Raw genomic sequence first — 6,147 nt, forward strand, 5'->3', positions numbered from 1 at the left:
TTGTGATATCGCATTCAAACTCACATTTTTTAAAATAATTTTCTTTTAGGCGATGTCAACAAAATTTTCTTCTATAATCCACCACATGTTCATCATACATAGACCAAAGGTAATTGCCTAACACAAATAAAAGGGATGATGCACTGCCACCCCTGAGATTTTGTATAATTATACATAAATAATAATTGCATTTAAAAATAATTACATTTACACTCCTTAATTTATAATCTATTTACACAAATCACTCCTGTCTTTTGCATAATTACACAAACTACCTTGACAACCAAAAAAACATGGGTAGCTTGTGTAATGTGCTAACATTTTTAGGGTGTTTGTGTGTGTGTAATTTTTCAAAAAAGTAAGGGGTGGTTTGTGTAAATGATAATGATATTTTGATGGGTGTATATATAATTATCTAAAGAGGTGGTTTGTGTAAACAGCTCATAGATCAAGGGGTTTAAATGTAATTATCCCTTGCATTTATGAACTCTAACGTTAGTTTCTATCTAACAAATAGATCTTTTCGTTAGTCAAAATTTATTGTATTGACAAAAAATTGCAAGAAAATTCATATTTATATCCAATTGATTATTACTCATTTATTACATGCCAAATAAATCTTTCATGATCAAAATACTGTTATAAATGTAAAGATATACCTCTTAACATGCATTATCTTGTGAAAATATAAAATAGTGGTTTGGTAAAAAGATAAAAATAAAAATTTTAACCTGCGATAGGTCGTAATAACTTAATCGAATGTAAATAAGATTTTCATTAAAGTTTTTGCTAGTTTGATGAATTTTGACTAACATATTGGTCTATTTTTTAGATAGAAACAAACGGTAGGAGTATTAAATGTAATTTCTCAAACCACTGAAAATTTATATATAATTACACAAAATTCCAAAAAATTGATAGTATAATTATCGAAACGTATGTATTATGAGATCATATATGACTTGACCTATATATTCCTTCAAGATAAAATTCGATTATTTTTGCTAAATTAAATGATTAGTATCCAAAATATATAAATATTTAAAAGAAGTTTACTTTTGGAAGTATTATATAATGAATTGTTTACTTTTGTGTATGGGTATAATATTAAATAGGGATTAGGGGCTAAATAGATTATTGATAGGGTAATATAAATTAATAGAAAAAAATATAATTTACCCCATGTGATATGAGGAATGAATAAAAAAATTAATCTAAAAAATAAAATAGCAAATCACCCCCTATATTTTGAAAAAAAAAAAATTACGCACTATTGATACGGGTAGTTTGCTTCATTTATTGAAACACAGGGGAAATTTACAAAAAAAAAAAAATCATAAAGATATTTACTTATTTCACGTAACACAAGGGGATAAATTACATTTACCTTAAATTAATAAGATTCATCCGTCGATGATTTCAGTTTGCGTAAATGGTGAAAATAATTATTTATTATTTGAATTTTTAAATTAAATTATTTATTATTTATTTAGTAATTTTTTCATTCAAGTCTAGAGATAAACAAACAAATTTAGATATAATTTAAAAATATAAAATGGATTATGAACATTATGACTATGCTAATGCATTATTTTAATTTTCAAAATGTGCAAACTTGTAGATTTTGAATTCGCCCCTCGTTGTAGTAATAGTATTATTTATTTCATTATATATTGTATTTTATTTGCAATGATTACTAAACTAGTTTAAAATTCAATACAAAAAAAATATGATATTAGTGAAAAATATTAAGTGATAATTTTAAAATTATCATTGAAAAATACATATATACATATTAACTGAGGATAATTTTGATTTTGTTATTATATTATTACTAATAAAAAGAATTACACATAAAGTTAGCAGTGTGAAATTAACATCTATAGTGAAAAAAACTTACTAACAACACAATATAATAACACAAATTATTTATTGTCACCAGGTCATCACAAAGCACTCTTAGTCCACAGAGCCAGCTTATGGCATCATGCAACACTCATGCGCCTGTTGTGTTGCCTTTCCATATATAGTATTAAAAACTATATAAATTTTCATTTCTCGATCGCACACTTTTAAAAAAATTAATCGCAACGTTATTTAAATGAGTTCGATAACAATTTTTTCTCTTTAACTTACTCTTATCTGGATATAAGTTTCATCAAGTGTTCCTGAACAACCCTATTGCAAAAGTGAACAAGATAGACAAATTATCCATCTTGTATAACCTAAAAAGCACTAAATAAATGTAATTGAATGTTACATAAGAATGAAGCATAAAGCCTTGTATTGCAACCAAAATACCCTTAGCACACCCTACATAGTAAAAATTCATGCACAATTGGTGCTCAAATTAATAACACATATCCAAATATGTGTTTAGGAATTGGGGAGCAAACCCGGAAAAGGCGCTAAATTTTTATCATAGGCTAGAGATTAGGGATATTTTTGATATTTTTATTTTTCACAAATAATATAATAGAGATTGCACATTAAATAAAATTGTGCAGTATAAACGGAGTAAGCTTACTATATTTCGATTTTATTAAGATTTATCACGAGTTCAGTTGATATTCACCGTTGCACTAAATTTTAAAAAAAATGAATGATAATGATAGATTATGGCCGCGATCTACCTTTAGGAAGTAAACTAACCCTAAAATTTTATCTGTAGAGAGTAAAAAGGAAACGGAGCTTGTTCAAAAAAAAAAAAAAAAAAAAAGAAAAGCATAAAGGGGTGAAATTGACAATTCGGTTGAGTTTCTTCTGGTAATAGGAAAATTGGTCTGGCATAATCAATCATGACCTCCTCTATAATTTGGTTCCGAGAAACGCCGCGGGGGCGCGTGGCGTTTAAATGGCATCTCGAACGCTGATCTCAAGGGCTACTCGAATCAAGGCGAAACTGGAAACGGCGCTGCAGGCCGCCGTTTTGGAGGTTGAGGACGTCTCCTACCAGCACGCCGGCCACGCCGCCATGAGAGGAATTGAGGGCGGCGCCAACGAGACGCATTTCAATGTGAGTATCGTCTCCACCAAATTCGAAGGCCACAACCTTGTAAAGCGACACCGTATGGTCTACGATCTCCTCTCCGATGAGCTTCAGTCCGGTTTGCACGCTCTCTCCATTACCGCCAAGACCCCTAAAGAAGCTGGCCTTGGTGTCGGCGCTGATAAAGTGTAATTAATAGTCTCGTGATCCATGAATTTTATGATACCGAAAATGCCAATGTATTTAGCATATCTTGCTGCATTCATGTGGTGAACTGGTACTAGTTCGAATGAATCATTTGATTAATGGGAAACTTTTGGTTGTTGTTGCAATTTTGCCTGAATTGTGTGAGATCGATTGGATTAATTGGGTAACTCGTTTTTTTATCTGATTGAGGTGGTGGTCGAAAGGGATTATTAAGTCAAGAATTGGAAACTCCTCAGTCAAAAAAAATTGTAGATAGGTATTGAACATCAGGTCAAGTGATTCAGGTTATGTATTTAAATCCACAGTCGAAAATTTAGAAAAATAAAAAATGTTTTCAGCAGCTTTTTGACATCTGTACTGTATTAGGCTAGCTATTATGGATATGGATTCCAATAATTGATGCCAAGATGCAAGCGTGAGTATGGGAAGATTTTGTATGTTTCCTTCATTAGCTAGGTTAGTTTGCTCCTGTTTTCTTTATAAAGACTAATTTTGTCATGGATGATTAACTTAAGGGGTTGGAATCAGCTAAGTGCTTTCTGGAATTGGTTCATGCTAGTTTAAGACAACTCAAAATAGCGTGGACTAGTTAAATTTGCTGGTATATCTGTTGAATTATTCAGGAAAAGTTGCTCCGTGCATTGCTCTGTTTGTCATTTGCATTCCAGAATTGGACGCCTCATATGATTAAATCTTACAAATAGTATCTCCCTTAACTGAGGATGATGAGTATATGTTTGCTTATGTTTTTCATTGGCTCAAACCCAACCTTGAGTGATCCTAGACTTCTAAATTCTATCTGGAGCTCCTGAAGTTACGCTGATGCTATTCTTGTTTCTTGAAAATCTGTAGAGAAGTCTTCACATATAAGATCACTTTTGTGTTTCCTTTACGGTGGAGATAAATTAGGCATCAATGAGAGGTTTCTTTCTGTCATTCAATACGTTACTTGTCTGTTCATTGATGCAATATTTCTTTTCTCTTTCCATTTCCAACTTTCTTTGTGTATCGTTGCTTTGGTTGTTTTTACTTTTACCTTATTTTCAAGATAGTACAAAATACAAGTAATGTTTGTCATTGTTTTGTCACAAGTAGCCTTAACTTATCTTTACTTACTTTTCTCTCTTTTAAAAATATTTATGTCAGTCTGACCAAACAAACCTACTTATCTTTGATGTTTTCTCTCTATTTCTCAAAAAACAAAAATCAAGCTGCCAAATGCTTAGTTGTTGGAGAAATCACTGTAACAACATGCTTAGTTGGGTATTGATGTTTCTGAAGCATTATCTTATTGCCTTCTCAGTAGACTAGCGAGTAAATAAGTCTTGCTTACAGTGTCATTGGTCCTAACTGCGCTCTCGTTTCCTTTATAGTATTAGTTCACTATCGTTGCATGCAAGTTTTTATACTAGGCACGCTTGAAAAGATTTGATATCTTCCTGCAACTCTGCTTGTTTTTGTGCAATTAACAGATGAAGTGAAACTGTTGTCCTGTAGTCTAAGTTCATAACCATGATGCTTTTTATGAAGAACAGCTGGAGATTCACATAACTTTATGCCCATTTACTTACATTTGCTACGAAGGAATACTTACAATTGATCTGAAAACTTTGATTTCTCAAATTTGTAGAATTCTTGCAAGCACAGTCCCAACTTGAGAACTGATAATCAAATGTAATAAAAAGGCTTCAACAATGGGCCCGTTGAGACATATCAAATGGCAGGATGTTATTAAGTTGGTGAACAATTCTTAGTTAACTTGGTTGTGGCTTAGTCTGCACCTTTTACATCAAAAAAGAAAAGGGTGTTTGATTGATTGTTTAAAGGGATGAATGGTGTTTTTCTTCTGTCAAAGTATGGAAACAGAGTTCATCATGCAAATTTTCTAGTCTTCTGGATAGTGATATGATCATCATTCATCATTGTATTATCTTCTGGCTGTTCCCATTATATTTTAAAACTAAAATAGTCTGTCTGTATAAATTTCTCAAATAGTACTAGTTAGCAGTACAAAGACAATGTCATGTGCATGTATGTGATAGTTTCTTCATCAAACAAAAATCATTTTTTCCTGAATCTTTTGATGACTATCTTATTTCTTCATTAAGATTGAGATACTTTAATTTACACATGTATTTAAATGTTATAATTAGGCCCCACTCAAATGTAATCAATTATTTCTTTTGGGATTTCTTATCTTTTTTAGCCCACACTTCGGTCACAGACACTTGGAAGTGCCCTATTGCTATTAATTCAAACAAACAACATTTTCTTTCAGATAGTTTATGCAAAGAAGTCATAGTCAATAATTATCATCTTTAATTAATATAATAATAAAACAGTACGTGTCCCTTTTTCTTTGTTTGGTCTGACTACCTAATTAAAATATATATGTATATATATATATATATATATATATATATAGAATGAGAAGTCAGGATTATTAATTTAATAACTACATGTATATATAGAATAATAATAGGTTGATGGAGCCCTCCACAAATGATCAAGTGGTTGGGAAGCTACCCTGCAGCTGCAAATTCTCTAGAGTTGTTTCTAAATAGTGGGCTAATTTAAATTACAGGGACTATGGAAGTATTGAAATATATATTAATTTTCATATATTTAATTTTTTTGCCCTCCTAACTATACCCTATTGAATAATTATTTCATGCATCCTCCACTACATAAATGGAACTAAAATCAATTATTTGACAGATAAGGGTTTTTACTTCACAATATAAATTACTCGTTCATTTTCACCTTCATATCTTTCTTTTCTAGTTCCAATTTCAGGTAATTATATTACATTATATCTAAATAAGCCGACAAGATATCGATTCAATCAATATACTAGTATACTATAAATAATGAAATAAAATTATATAAAATAAGATAAATACTTAAATGTTTTTTACTCAAATCAATGACATCGAATGAATTTCCAAACT

Source organism: Sesamum indicum, linkage group LG8 (genome assembly GCF_026168435.1).
Source record: "Sesamum indicum cultivar Baizhima isolate 11 linkage group LG8, ASM2616843v1, whole genome shotgun sequence".
In the NCBI taxonomy this organism is placed as follows: domain Eukaryota; kingdom Viridiplantae; phylum Streptophyta; class Magnoliopsida; order Lamiales; family Pedaliaceae; genus Sesamum; species Sesamum indicum.